At 41.0% G+C, this 15431-nt stretch overlaps 1 protein-coding gene across 1 annotated transcript in view; it reads right to left on the bottom strand.

The window, feature by feature from the left end:
• The window catches only part of itga2.2 (integrin, alpha 2 (CD49B, alpha 2 subunit of VLA-2 receptor), tandem duplicate 2), a 190496-nt gene that overhangs the window by 133059 nt on the left and 42006 nt on the right, over positions 1-15431 (bottom strand). The window lies entirely within an intron of this gene.

Genomic DNA, 15431 nt, shown 5'->3' with positions numbered 1-15431 from the left:
GTACCACACTTTTCAACGATGGTCAAGAGTAATCTAATAGGGCAGTAACTGGGTGGGTTGTATTTTTCCTGTTTTTCTCTGTAGATAGGATGCAGCTGGGATATTTTCCATATGGTAGGTGTCCATGCTGTAACCATATTGAAACAGTTTGGCTAAGATTGCCGTTACTGGTGCGTGGCTAGCTTTAGCTACAAGTCTTCAATAGTATTGCCAGAATATTGTCAGGATCTTTGCAGTGTCCAATGCCTTCAGCCATTTCTTGCTATCATGTGGAGAGGATGGAATTGGTTGAAGACTGACATTTATGATGCTGGGGACCGGCTGATGTGGATCAAGCACCTCAGTACCTCAGCTGGAAGATGCTTGCAGATCCTTGCATGTGGCACTAATGTGCATGAATAGCCCCCATCATTGAGGGTGGGTATTTTGATGGAACATCCTGTTACCGTTGCTGCATAATTATCCACCATCATTCAGGTTTGCAAAGCTTAGATCTGATCCAATAGTTGTGGGATTTCTTAGCTATCTCAATTGCATGCTGCTTCTACTTTCTAACATGCAAGTTGCCCTGTGTTGTAGTTTCATCCTGTTGACATGGTATGGCTGGAGTTTGTTTCAGGCATACCCTCCTGCATTCTTTATAGAACTAGGTAGATCCCTCTACTTGCTGGCATAGTGGGGAATAGCCTGGGTCATGAGGTTACAGATTGTAATGTTGTTGCTGATGACCCATAGTGCCTTATTATTGCTCAATTTTAAGTTGCTAAACCTATTCTGAGTGCATCCCATTTATCACAATGGAGATTATGGTCAGTGTGAAATTAATGACTTCATCTCCACAATAACTGTGCAATGGTCACTCATACCAATATATCACAGACAGATGCATCTGTAAGAGGTAGATTGATAAAAATGTAGTAAATTATTCTGCCTTGTTGTTTCCCTCAGTCTGGCTGATATGTCCTTCAGGTCTTTGCACTCAATCAGTAATGGAGCTACTTATTAGTCATGGACACTGATGTACCCACCAAGAGTGCATTCTATGCCCTTGCCAACCTCAGTGCTTCTTCCAAGTGATGTGCAATATAAAGAAGCACTGACTCATCAACTGTGGTGGGCAGGAGAGACGTCAGGAGCTTGTAGTGGTAGATTGTAATAAGTGGGATGTTTTGTTGCTCATGTTTGATCTGATGCCATGGGAACACTCCCTCCCTCCTATATCATTAAATCTGATGGACCCATCCTACCAGTGGGAAAGGATATGACATGGATGGTGTTGCAGGACTTTGGGCCATTGCCAGTAAGATATGATTCAGTGAATATAACTGCAACAGGCTGCTGCATGGCTAGTCTGTGAGACTGCTCTCCCAATTTTAGTACAAGCCTGTTGTGCCAGCAAGGAGTACTTTGCAGGCTGGTAAAGGCATGGTGTGCATTTGGCATTGCCAACACTCACACCAATGCAGGGGAATCCTCTGTTAATTATTGTTCAAATTTGATGCAAATGAGTGGCTTTCTGATCCATTTCTGAGGGCTATTAGAAGTCAACCCCATGGCAATTGCTAAGGAGTTAGATGAAGATGAGATTGGGTGAGGATGGTAATTTTCCTTTTCTGAAGGATATTACTGATATTACAGTGGGACGGACATTTCAATTTTAATTTCAGCAGGGGCATCAATAAGTTGCCACCATCATTTCTGTCCTGTATGAGGTGAAAGGAGGGGTGCCCACCCATGGGATCTGCCAACCAAATTAAAGAGTTGGCAGCACAGGAGCCCCACTAGGAATGGTGCTCACTGCTTGCAGAAACATGCAGAAAACCTGAAACCTACACAAAACTGATGGAAAAATGTTTAAAAACTTTAAAATGGACTGATGGAGGAGAGACCCCTCTGCAGCAACTGCAAGGGTCACAGGGACTACCTGCCTTGTTTGGGCCCTCTGAATGAAAACAATATTTTCTCCTCACAAAGGTGTTACTGGTATTCAACTGACATCCTACCTGTGTAGCAAGGGGATGATCTGCTCTTGAAAAAATGTCAATAAAATGACTATCAATAGACCATTGCAATATTTATATTTGCTTCCCTCCACCTTGTTGTACAGATACTTTTAGAGGGCAGCACGGTGGCTCAGTGGTTAGCACTGCTACCTCACAGTGCCAGGGAGCCGGGTTCGATTCCAGCCTCAGGCGACTGTGTGGAGTTTGCATGTTCTCCTCGTGTCTGTGTGGGTTTCCTCCCACAATCCAAAGATGTGCAGGTTAGGTGGATTGGCCATGCTAAATTGCCTGTAGTGTGCAATGATGTGTAGGTGAGGTACATTAATCAGGGGTAAATATTGGGTAGGGGAATGGTGTCTGGTTGGGTCATCGGAAGGTTGGTCTGAACTTGTTGGGTCAATGGGCTTGTTTCCACACTGTAGGGATTCTATGAAAGTCAGTTCCACTGATGGTACAATAGCTTGAAGCAAATTATCATACGGGGAAGCCAATTACAATTGGCTCCCCATGATCCCGCCAGTCTCCTAATATGATCCGACTTTCCAGGAGCAGTCACATTCTGCTCTGTAACTCTGGAGCATTTAAATGGACCACATTTGAGTAAGATTAGCACAAATCTACCAACTCTGCACTTAGATGTCAGTCCATTCTCTTACAGTCACCAACATTCCCACATGCAGAAGACAACTGTGTCTCGTTGGCAGCAGAGACTACTCTGCTAAGCGTGAGTAGGAATCTGCCACCTGAACTACATACACAGAATTCTAGGAAAATAAGTAACATTAATCCTTACATCCTGTGATAGTTTGGTGAGACAAGGTTAAAAAAATAACATTAGCAGGCATTTAAGTGTCTGAATCAACCAAGGGAGTACATGCCTGGACCATACAACCTTGGCATGTTTAAAACTGACAGCTATATAATTACATCTTCACTTGCAGTAACAATTATTTTTCACTAACAGTAATCAGATTATTATGGTTTTCAGTTCAGGGGCTTGATGATGTTTTGCCTTAAAACACACAAATTCGTCCATGTCAACCTTCTACTTCATGGAAACTTTACTGGTTACTTGGCTGGTCATTTTGTTTGACTGTTTGGCAATAAGAAAATGGAATAGGAAGTAATCTTGGCTATCTGCAAGTTTTGGTTTGAGGGGGTTGCTGGATGTGGAGGTGGTTTAGTTGGAACGACTGCCTCAGGGCTCTGGCATTTCAGCTATTTTAAAGACAGAATAAAACAAGACACATTACTCCAGCCCTCACACCCCTCTCCTCCTCAAACCCCACACCCACCCCACACCCCATACATACGAGCTCATAACTTGTTAGCAAACTCCTAACTACTCATCCCTCAATGCTGATCTTTGCTACATCAAGTCCTATAACATACCTTTATAACATCAATGCAAACCTATTCCCTTTTACCTACCCCCATGTTCCTCATATCCTCCATTCCAATTAAACTCCTGCACTCACACTATCATCACAAATCCTCCATGCCAAGCACTTTTATCTTTGACGTGTACTCATTCTGAATGGCCCCTCATAAACACCATGCAAAGCTCTGTCCTGTATCCTTTTCCCACTTACCAGGTTTGTTCTGCATACTTTGGGTTTCATACCACTGAATGGTAAAATCCACCTTGACTGGAGTCAGTTAAATGGTCAGCTGCCTCCATGAAACATGTGTAAATCCCAATGTACCACCGTTCCTGCCACCATGAAAATGGGAAGTGCCATGGGCTGAGGTGAGAATTGCAATTTCTGGGCTCAACAGCTATTTTTGCCACAAGAGAGAGTTTCTCCATTGTGGTAAAAATCAAGGCCACGATATAAAATAATGTGTGCATCCTGAAGGGGGTGCAGGAGCAGAGGAACCTAAGCATTTCATGTGTATATGAGACAAGTAGTGAGACCAGTTAGTAAAGCATACAGCATTCTAACTTTTACAAAGGGCCATAGTCTATAACAACATGAAGGTTAAACCCTCCCTATATAAAATGCTGGTTTAACTTCACCTGGAGTATTGCATCTAGTTTTGAGCACTACAGTTTTGGGAGATGTGAGCACATTAGAAGGTGTGTGGGAAACATTCATGAGAACGGTTTTAGGGATAAAGGACTTCAGCTATGTTGAAACTGGGCCGTTCTCCTTGGAAGCCACCTTTGAAATCCCAACTACTTACTACGAGAATGCAATCACAAACAAAGTAACTTTACTATACAACCCTATGCTCTAACTTTCAGAATTAATATGCAATAAATATGAGTTAACAGGAAAACTTTGATTGGACAGCCCTCAGGATGTGGGGCTACTGATGGTGTAGTGGCCTTATAGCTGGACTGTTAATCCAATAACATTCTGAGGATCCAAGTTCAAATCCTGCAATGGCTGGTGGTGGAATTTGGATACAATAAAATATATCTGGATTGAAGAATGTAATGATGACTATGAATCAATTGTCAGGAAAAAGCATCTAATTCACTAAAGTCCTTCAGGGAAGGAAGATGCCATCCTTATCTGACCTGGTCTACATGTGACTCTGGACCCACAGCAATGTGGTTAACTCTTAATTGCCCTCTGGGCAATAAATGCTGCCCTGACAGTGATGTCCTCATCCCATGAATAAAGGAGAAAAACAGAGTACGTGCAACCCATTAAAATATTCTTGGCCTTCTTTTCTAGCTGATCTGACCTACTTTTTTGACTACATTCCACTCTTTTGGCCTGGTTATTCTCTAGCCTCTAACAAGATACACAGTGCCTGTTTCTCCACCATACTACTGTTCACCTTCGAGCTATTCAATTACTTCTCCCCAGATCTCATCCCACTAGGTTTCTCAAAGTGTGCATTCAGGATTCTAATCATTGTATGATTCTAGCTCTCTGGCTGCTCTGTGCAGAACCCTGCTACTCATGGTCAGTCCTTCCATCCAGCTGAATGGAGCCAGAAAACAGCAGCATTTTAATATGAAATAACCCTGTTAGACTCTGACTTACTGAAAAACTGACTGATCTGTCACTGGTATTCACTGAATTTTGAATTAGCCTCTCACTTAAAAAGCTGAAAATGTGTTGTTGGTTAAAGCGCAGCAGGTCAGGCAGCATCCAAGGAACAGGAAATTCGACGTTTCGGCCCGAAACGTCGAATTTCCTGTTCCTTGGATGCTGCCTGACCTGATGCGCTTTAACCAGCAACACATTTTCAGCTCTGATCTCCAGCATCTGCAGACCTCACGTTTTACTCTCACTTAAAAAGTCCCGCAGTAAGAACTATCCTTGCTCCTGGGCAGGATTAAATATAAACAGCAATGAAATAGCCTGTGTCCTGAATGCTACAATATACATAGATTGCAGACTTACATGGTAGAAATGGTTACAAATGGATTTTATTATGCCCTCTATAAACAATTATTTAAATTACAGACAGGATTTCCTCAAGGCCCAACTTTGAAGCTTTGAAGTAGAAAGATAGGTTTCTGCTCTGCAATGAATCTCTCAGTCTTAATCAGTGGTTGTTTGATAAGTTTGAGAGTCACTAGATGATCCATAGCTGTGTTCAGTCTTTCTACCTTGGGAAATTACAACAGAAGAACAACAATCAGTTCTTTTGGAAGAGTAGTAATATCTGGATTACTCCCGGTGCTACGAGCTAGTGAGGGCAGGAAAAGGAGGGTAGAGCAGATGAATGCATGGTGAGGAACTGGTGTATGGGAGAAGAATTCACATTTTTGGATCATTGGAATCTCTTTTGGGGTGCAAAAAGGTTAGATTGCACCTAAATTGGAAGGGGACTAATATACTGGCAGGGAGATTTGCTAGAGCTGCTCGGCAGGATTTAAACTAGTAAAGTGGGGAGGGGGGATGGGGTTGGGACCCAGGGAGATAGTGAGGAAAGAGATCAATCTAAGACTGGTGCAGTTGAGAACAGAAGCGAGTCAACAGTCAAGCAGGCAGGGACAAGGTAGGACTAATGAATTAAACTGAATTTATTTCAATGCAAGGGGCCTAGCAGATAGGAGGGGTGGTTGTGGTGGGGTGGGGGTGGCCTTTTTGATAAGGGATAGCATTACAGCTGTGCTGAGGGTGGTACTGAAATAAGAAAGGGATGATAACCTTATTGGGATTGTATTATAGACACCCTAATAGTTAGAGGGAAATTGAGAAACAAATTTGTAAGGAGATCTCAGCTATTTGTAAGAAAAAATAGGGTGGTTATGGTAGGGAATTTTAACTTGCCAAACATAAACTGGACTGCAATAATGTTAAGGGTTTAAATGGAGAGGAATTTGTTAAGTGTGTACATAACAGTTTTCTGATTCAGTATGTGGATGTACCTAATGGAAAGAGGTAGTGAAACCTGAAAGGGTTCAGAAAAGTTTTACAAAGATGTTGCCAGGGTTGGAGGATTTGAGCTATAGGGAAAGGCTGAACAGGCTGTTTTCCCTGGAGTGTCGGAGACTGAGGGATGACCTTATAGAGATTTACAAAATTATGAGGGGCATGGATTGAGTAAATAGGTAAAGTCTTTTCCCTGGGGTCAGGGAGTCCAGAACTAGAGGGCATAGGCTTAGAGTGAGAGGGGAAAGACACAAAAGAGACCTAAGGGGCAACTTTTTCATGCAGAGGGTGGTACGTGTATGAAATGAGCTGCCAGAGGATGTGGTGGAGGCTGGTACAATTGCAACATTTAAGAGGCATTTGGATTGGTGTATGAATAGGAAGGGTTTGGAGGGATATGGGCTGGGTGCTGGCAGGTGGGACTAGATTGGGTTGTGATATCTCATCGGCATGGACGGGTTGGACCGAAGGGTCTGTTTCCATGCTGTACATCTCTATGACTCTATGACCCTATGACACTTCTTTAATATTGCAGTACCATTTTGTTACAGAAGCAAAATAACTTAAAGCCCTCAAACTGAAAATTGAACTATCCGAATAAAATAATTGAAAACCATCAGTGTGGAAAAGCTATATTTCTTGTCATAGCAGTCGAGTTAGTACGGATCAATGTAATGTAGCAAGACTGAACTGGTCCCAAGCATGTTTCTCTTGGCTGATGCTGAATCCACAATTTTGGATTAAGGTTTTGTTAAGTTTAACTTTGAACAGTGTTGTTTCGATGAGATCAAACAATTCCTTCCTCTGGATCAATGGCAAGAAGAGGATGAGAATACCACTGTAATTTTGAAGGTCCTATTAATTAAAAGATCTGTTTCTCAAACTACAGTGTACAGAACTATAAGTATATAAGAGGAAAGTGATCAAAGAGTATTATAAATTCTAACATGAAAGTAACAGTTCAGACTGCTTTCTCAGTGCAGTAGCATGGATCTTCAGCTGCTCAATGAATTGCTCACAGCTTTGTTCAATGAATGGCAACAGGAAACAAGCCTTCAAATGTCATAATCAACCAATGCACTAACAGCTCCTTTAATGATACATATATTAAGTGGAGTTAACAATGAAGGTAAGGTCAGCCAAGACATCTGATGTTTGTCTGGACCTTTTAAAACATTAGATGATGAAGTTGCCCACAACAAAAATGCCACCAAAAAAATGACATGAAAAATCTGACATTAAAAAATTCACATAGTCCTTCACTGAACATATTTTCAGGCAATTACAATTTTGTTAGCTCTGATTTATATTTTGTTCCTATTTGGAAGACTTATTCAGCAGAGAGTGGAAATCTGATGAGCTAGCTTTCAGATCTGATGAGCCTCCTTAATCAAAGGCGTGGAATCATTGGCCTGAATCTTACCTTTCTTTAGCTGTGTGATTTGCATCAGGTTTTTTGGAACAGTTTTCCTACAAGGTCTCATGAGATTTCTTGCCTTATCTTACAAACAGGCCTCAGAAATGATTATTCTGTCCCTATGGCATACCTTATATCCAATTTTAGCCCTGTTTTACCATGTGACATTCCAAGACCAAATCAAATCCTCAAATTTATAACATCCCTGTTGCCCACACCATCTTTACAAGGCTGTTGTGCACTGGTACAAGCATTGACAGTCTGAAGCTGCTGTACATAGTTTCTGAGGTCTGCCCCAGACACGGCAGACAAGAGAAATTTGCTATCCTGGTTTGTGATGGGGACCTGGAGGTCCCATTGGGCAAGGTGGTACAAATGGAGGATGTCCTCTTTCCCCAGGACCAGCAGAGAAGGCCACAACACTAGACCATGTCAGCCTGATCCAAGGTTGTCACCTAGATTGGTGCTATTTCAGCTGACTGGAGGAAGGCCCAGCTGTGCAGGAAGAAGATCAATGACCTTGTGGTTGTAGGTTTACTTGCTGAGCTGGGAGGTTCATTTCCAGATGTTTCATCACCCTACTAGGTAACATCTTCAGTGGAACTCAGGTGAAGCAGTGTACATGATTCCTGCTTTCTATTTATATGTTTGGCTTTCTTTGGGATGGTGATATTATCCCCTGAGAAAAAGAACAGGAAATGCTATCCCCACAAGAAATGAAATCACCACAGGAAATTACATCACCAACCCAAACATATAAATAGAAAGCAGGAATCATAAACACTGCTACACTTGAGGCCCACTGAAGATGTTATCTAGTAGGGTGATGAAACATCTGGAAATGAACCTCCACCTCAGTGACCAAACTTACATCCAAAACCTCAACCTGAGCTACAAATCTTCTCAAAACTCGCTATCAATGACCTTCTCACCTTGACAAAATAAGTGCCACCATCTTTACGCAAGACACCTCACACTCACTTTACATCTGCTCCTACACCCACCTCTCACTAAGTAATAGAATCAGGATTGCATTGATTGAAAGAATTGCCATTGATGCATGATAGATCATTAATGAGGTGAGTTTGGGATGATAACACAAGACATCTCAGTAGGCCTTATGGGCCTTCCATGAAATTTGATAAAAATGACACTTGCCAAAATATGAAAAGATTAATCCCTAATTTTACTTGAGTTCTGTGAGTGGCACTAATTGTCTGTAAATGCATTCACATGTATTTAAATAAAGTATTAGAAGTCCCTTGAGGTGAATAATACAGTACTTTAGGAAAATAGAGAAAAGAACAGGCTATTTCCTCGCATCAAGATCTCATCATACAGCGAGATGGGAGGAGCTTCTTTTAAGAAGACAGAATCATCCCAGAAAGTCAGTGAGTGGGTAGGTGAAATTTGAAGACAATCATAAAATCCTTAGAGTGTGAAAGTAGGCCATTTGGCCCATCGAGTCCATACTGACCTTCCAAACATATCCCACCCAGATCCACGAAACCTACCCTTTCATTCTGCATTTACTACAATTGCCAACCCATCTAGTCTGCACATCCCTTGACACTATGGGCAACTTAGTTTGCCAATCCACCTAACCTAAACATCTTTGGACTGTGGGAAGAAGCCAAAGCATGTGGAAAAAACCCACTCAGACACAGGGAGATTGTTCAAACTCCACACAGACAGTTGCATGAGGGAGGAATTAAACCTAGGTTGCTGGCGCTGTGAGGCAGCAGTGTAACCATTGAGCCACCATGCCACCTAAGCTAATCACTCAGCAGAAAAGACCCATAGTATCAATGGTGTAACTATTAAATCAATATAACTGTCTCCAAAACAGTCAAGACAATAGGAAACAAATGCTGAGTGGCTTCGTAATTCAAGATAGGAAAAGAGAGGCTTTGAACAGTTCCATGGATGAAAAACATTGGCGCTCTGGTGGCAGATAGAAAATGCAGGGGGAGCAGAAGAAAGTCATTAGGAGAGAAAAGAGGGGGCATGAAAGAAGCCAGGTAAACTTCGAACATATTCTATCAGTATACTAATGAGAGATGATAACAAGGGAAAGAATAGGATCTATTAGGCACAAAGGGAATATTCCGTATTGGAGCCGGCGGATATTGATAGGGTGTTAAATGAATACCTTCCTTCAGTCTTCACTCAGCAGCTGAATGTAGGTGCAGAGCATCTCAAGCAGAGACGGACATAGGCAGTGAGGAGGTATTGGAGGTTTTGGCGGGCTTAAAATGGATAAATTTCCAGGTGAGGATGAGTTGGAATTCAGGCTACTGTGGGAGACAAGGGAGAAAAATACTATGATCTTTGGCTGCAGGGGAGTTACCAGAACACTGGAGGACAGCTAATGTGGTTCAACTTTTCCACAAAGGAGATAGGGATAAGCAAGGTAATTATAGACCAGCAAGTCTCACATCAGTGTGACGGAAACTATTGGAGAAAATTCTGAAGGAGAGAATTAATTTCCATTTGGAGAGGCCAGATTTGGCTTTATCAGAGGAGTTCATGCCTAACAAATTTGATCAAACTTTTCAAGGACATGATCAGCTATATAATTGAAGGTAGTACAGTTGATATGATTTATATGGATTTCAGAAAGGCTTTTGACAAGTTTCAATGTGTGAGACTGATGAAGAAGGTAAAAGCACATGGGATACAGGGTAACTTGGCAAGATGTGTCCAAAGTTGGCTTAATGGTAAGAGACAGAGGATGATTTGTGTGACCTGAGGTGGGTGTCCAGTGAGTCAGTGTGGGTTCTTTATTTTTTGTGATAAATATATAAATGATGCTAATGAGAGTGCTGGGGTGTGAGAAGAAAGTTTGCAGATGACACAAAGATTGGCCATAAAGGAGGAACACCATAGGTTATAAAAAGATGTAGATGGGTTGTTCACATGGACACTTAAAAGGCAGATGAAATTTAATCCTGACAAATGTGAGGTGAGGCATTTTGAAAGAGCTAACAAAGTAAGGGAGTACTCACTGAATGACAGGACACGAGGAAGCTCAAAGCAACAGAGGGATCTTAGCGTGCTTGTCCAGAGATCCCTGAAAACAGCAGGACAGATTAACAGGGTAGTTAATAAGGTGTTGGGGACACTTAACTTTACCAGTCATAGCATAGATTAGAGAGTAGGGTGGTCATTTTGGAGCTGTACAGAACTTTCATTAGGCTACAGCTAGAGTCTTGCGTGCTGTTTTATTCCTCTGAACGGCTCCTAATAGTTTCACCATCGTTGAGGTCAGACTTTGTAAGAGATAAGCTTGAGAAATAGAAGACATTAACATCTCAGAGAGGATGACATCCTAGAACACTGAAAGCATGAAATTAAGAACTACATGTTAAGGATAAGTTGTGTTAGCAGTATGTTTAAGAGTCTCAGGAAGAGACAGTAACCAAAGATTATAACATTGAGTGAATGTAGACATTTGCCAAAAAGAAACAAAGTGCATTTATGCCAACTGAATGAGAAACCTTAAAGTGAAAACAGGGAGACCATGCCCTGAGGGTTGAGTCTATGTAAGGTTGTTGTTGAGAATATAAGGATTGAATCTCTATTTCTGATATTAATAAATAATTGTTTCAAGTATTTATTATATCATGTACAATATTTCATGATTACTTTCCTTTAGTGCATAATAAGCTTTGATATTCTTTTGTTAAAGATACACTTGCAGCCTGTTATGAGTATATTCGGTGACTGACCACCAAGACAAACAAATTGCAGAAGAATTACTTATGGCAATTAAGATTCACTTTGGAATCTGGATTGTCCAGTATTACCATTAGCTGTGAACATAACAATAGAATTAACATGTAATAGGCAATGGAACATTGTTGTTAAGATAATGGAGAAAATCTGCATTATTGAATACTTGAAAATCCTTAAATATTGCAGATGTGAAAAATCACAATTAATATGGGCTAGAGCCTTTATCAATGAATTTGGGGATGCCATATGGGCAGCATGGTGGCACAGTGGTTAGCACTGCAGCCTCACAGCGCCAGAGACCCGGGTTCATTTCCCGCCTCAGGCGACTGATTGTGTGGCGTTTGCACATTCTCCTCGTGTCTGTGTGGGTTTCCTCCCGGTGCTCCGGTTTCCTCCCACAGTCCAAAGATGTGCGGGTCAGGGAATTGGCCATGCTAAATTGCCCGTAGTGTTAGGTAAGGGGTAAATGTATGGGTGGGTGGTGGGTCGGTGTGGACTTGTTGGGCCGAAGGGCCTGTTTCCACACTGTAAGTAATCTAATCTAAGATGTCCCCACAGGTATTTGAATCAAGATTTGAATTCAATGAACAAGAGAACTCAGTTGTATTGTTTTAGAACTGCAATGAATGCTCCTTGGTTTTACCACTGATGAATGATTATTCTGCAAAACAGTGATACCCTGATCTGTCACTTCATATTTGCAGATTGTTGTATTGGTATCTCTAGTTTCTAATATAGCTGACAAATATCAGGAACAAAGAAGAGAATTTGAGTGACTGGTGAATTCAGTTCTTCCTGCTGATTTCTATTTACAATATTGTGCATGATGTTCCAAGAAGAACCGTACAATATTTATTTGTAATATATAGATTAATGCATATACATGAAATATCTGCACTTTACAGAAAATGAGAACATACGTTTTTACAGTTAGCTATAGGTACAATTGAATTTTAGTACAATGTTTGTGTATATTGCGCTTGATATGATAAATAGAGACTTCATTTTAAAAGTTGTTGCTTTTCTGTTTTGCTCTGTTGATTGCAAGTTGAAAGCTGCCAGTAGCTCATACAATGAAACTATTGAATGTATTTATTCAGAATAAAGGACATAAAGGAGGAAAAAGATAGATTATGCTAGGACAATTAAGAGAAAAACATCAATAATTTTCAAGCTTGTGAAAGCATTGAATCAGGAAATAGCTATAAAATGTTAATTCTTCCCTATCTTGTCAGTAGATAACTGACTAAAGGAATTGACTCCTAAAATAGAAAGTAGCTTCATCAGTGTCACCAGATTACACCAATTGTATGTATTTAAATGAGAATTCTGAAGAAACTCAGCATTCGAGGAGAAAGAAACTTAACGTTTTAAGTCTGGTATAATTCTTCTCCATTGACACTATCAAACCAACTGAGTTTCTTTCAGCATCCTCTGTGTTTGTTTCAGATTTCCAGCATCTGAAATATTTTGCCTACTTAATATTTTCACTTCAGAATTTTACATGTGTGCGAAACCTCATCTGCCTATCCTTTCCTGGACCTTTGCAATTGTTTTGAACTCAAATTTTGAAGTCAAAAGTCCAAAACTATGAGACTATTATAAACTTCAGTCGCGCCTGAGAACATATACTTTAGACTGCTTGGAAACCTTGGTATGGTGATTCAATGGTTAGCACTGCTGCCTCACAGCACCAAGGATCTGAGTTCAATTCCGACCTTGGGTGACTGTCTGTGTGTCATTTGCACATTCTCCATGTGTCATGTGGGTTTCCTCTGGGTAGTCTGGCTTCCTCCCAAAGATATGCAGGTTAGGTGAATTGGCCATGCTAAATTGCCCATAGTGTTCAGTGATGTGTAGGTGAGGTGCATTAGTCTGAGGTAAATGTAGGGGAATGGATTGAGTGTGTTACTCTTTGGTAAGTTGGTGTGGACTTGCTGGGCCAAATGATTCTATGGTAATAAGAGTGCAACAAAATGTTTAGATTGCGACTTTTAGCCCTGAAGAAGGGCTCATGCCCGAAACGTCGATCCTCCTGCTCTTTGGATGCTGCCTGACCTGCTGCGCTTTTCCAGCAACACATTTTTCAGCTTTTAGTTTCCGAGTTAGGTTTGGGCTTATTTCAGTTTAGATTTAAAATTTGGTTCAGCATTGAGCTGAGTTTTAGGTGCAGTCTGGCTAGGGTTGAGTTAGTTAGGCTAGTTTTAGAACAGAATACTGGATTCAGTTGAACCAATTTTCAGTCAATTTTCTTTTCTTAAAGGGGACTATTTATTTAATGTTGAAAGTCTCTGCACAGGAAAACACGGAGTCATAGGAATCACGGTGCCGAGGTGTTTTGTTGCATTGTAATGCAAAGATTTTTAGATTTGGGCAATCATTATAAAAGTATTATGGCACAGAGCTTGGATAATATCTAAGTTCTTTTGTTTACTGTCTACCTGAGACTGTATTAGACATTTGTGGATCAGCCACTGAAGCAAGGAGAGCTCCAGGATCAGAGCTTTGCACTGCTCACAATGAATTATGATTTCATTATTTAATCTGAATAGCAACTTGGCTTGCTTTTGAGTCTTGTGGCTTAGCTAATTGAGAATACAACCAATGCCAATGTGAAATAAAGCCACAGTATCATACCATTATCATGATCAAGACTGAAATAGAATGAGTGCTGTTGAACTCCTAATGTTTGAGAGAAAATACAGGAAAGAATCTTCTTAAACATAGATAGAAAGATATAAGTTACACAACTGATGACAACCTGAGAGCAGAATCTTAACTGCTAAGAAGTGGTGGATTTGGTTGGGATTCAGGCAGGGGTGGGTTTGGGGTGGGGTGGGGTGGGGTGGGGAGGGGGGGTGCACAGATTGTTTAAATCTCTGAAAAGTGGCCTCAAGTCAGGAACTCGACATGATCTCATCCAGCTTCAGGTTTAACTTGAACAATTTTGAAGCTGAATTGGAAATCTCCATAATCAATACAGAGGAACATCGATTATCCAAAGGAGATGAATGGGCAGTATTTCATTTGGTTAATTGAATTCCAAATGCTTGAATGCTATAACATAGTTTAGCTGAGCACCAGGACCTTGCAATCATGCCACATAATCCGATATTCAGATAATCGAATACCAAATAATTGAGGTTCATCTGTATATGGAAAGATGAAGTTATCTCAGGATTACTGGATTTAATAGCCTGCTCACAGGTTTTCTCAGCTTTCTATGAGTTGCCAAGTCCAACCAGGCAAGAACACCGCAAGGTTTGCTTCATTTGTGAAAATGACTGGTTGGGAAGACCTTGAACAATAAAAACAAAGAGCTGGAAGTATCCTGTGCTGAGAAATTGGTTTTGATAGACCCTCATTTGAGAGCTTGCTTAGCCAAATTTTTGAAATTCAGGTCCCCTGTCTTAAATTATTGTCAGCCTTCACCACCACATGGGATCAGACTCTGCATTTCTAAACTTGAATCATTTGTAAAGAACAAGAGGAGCTGAAGCAATAACACCAGCAGCATTAAGATCAAAACCATCAACACCAGCATCATTATGATTAAGCCCATCAACACCAGCAGTAGCAGTCATCCCTCATCCATACACCATTCCATAAGAACATGAAGAGAGATATGGAGATTTAGCAGGAAGCAAATAAAACTTTTAAGCCAAGTCTGCAGGCAGAGAAATCTGCTCTCTTGGATCATCTGAGCAGCCATACCCTAAGAGATGTAAATTTTCATGGTAGGACACAGCCAACGTCTGCAGTCTTCTGACCGAAGTGAGCACACTTTGTCAGTGGTTATCAAGGTAATGTTCACTAGAGGCCTGAGGTACTTAATCCATTGAACAACTTATCCAGATTTTAATTTCTCAGGTCCCACAGCTAGGCCTATAGGAAAGAGCAATAGACTAGTAGGGTGGGTGGGGCACCATC

This window comes from Hemiscyllium ocellatum, chromosome 1, assembly GCF_020745735.1.
Source record: "Hemiscyllium ocellatum isolate sHemOce1 chromosome 1, sHemOce1.pat.X.cur, whole genome shotgun sequence".
NCBI classification, from domain to species: domain Eukaryota; kingdom Metazoa; phylum Chordata; class Chondrichthyes; order Orectolobiformes; family Hemiscylliidae; genus Hemiscyllium; species Hemiscyllium ocellatum.
The sequence above is the reverse complement of the archived record's forward strand: the minus strand, read 5'-3'. Positions and strand labels throughout refer to the sequence as shown.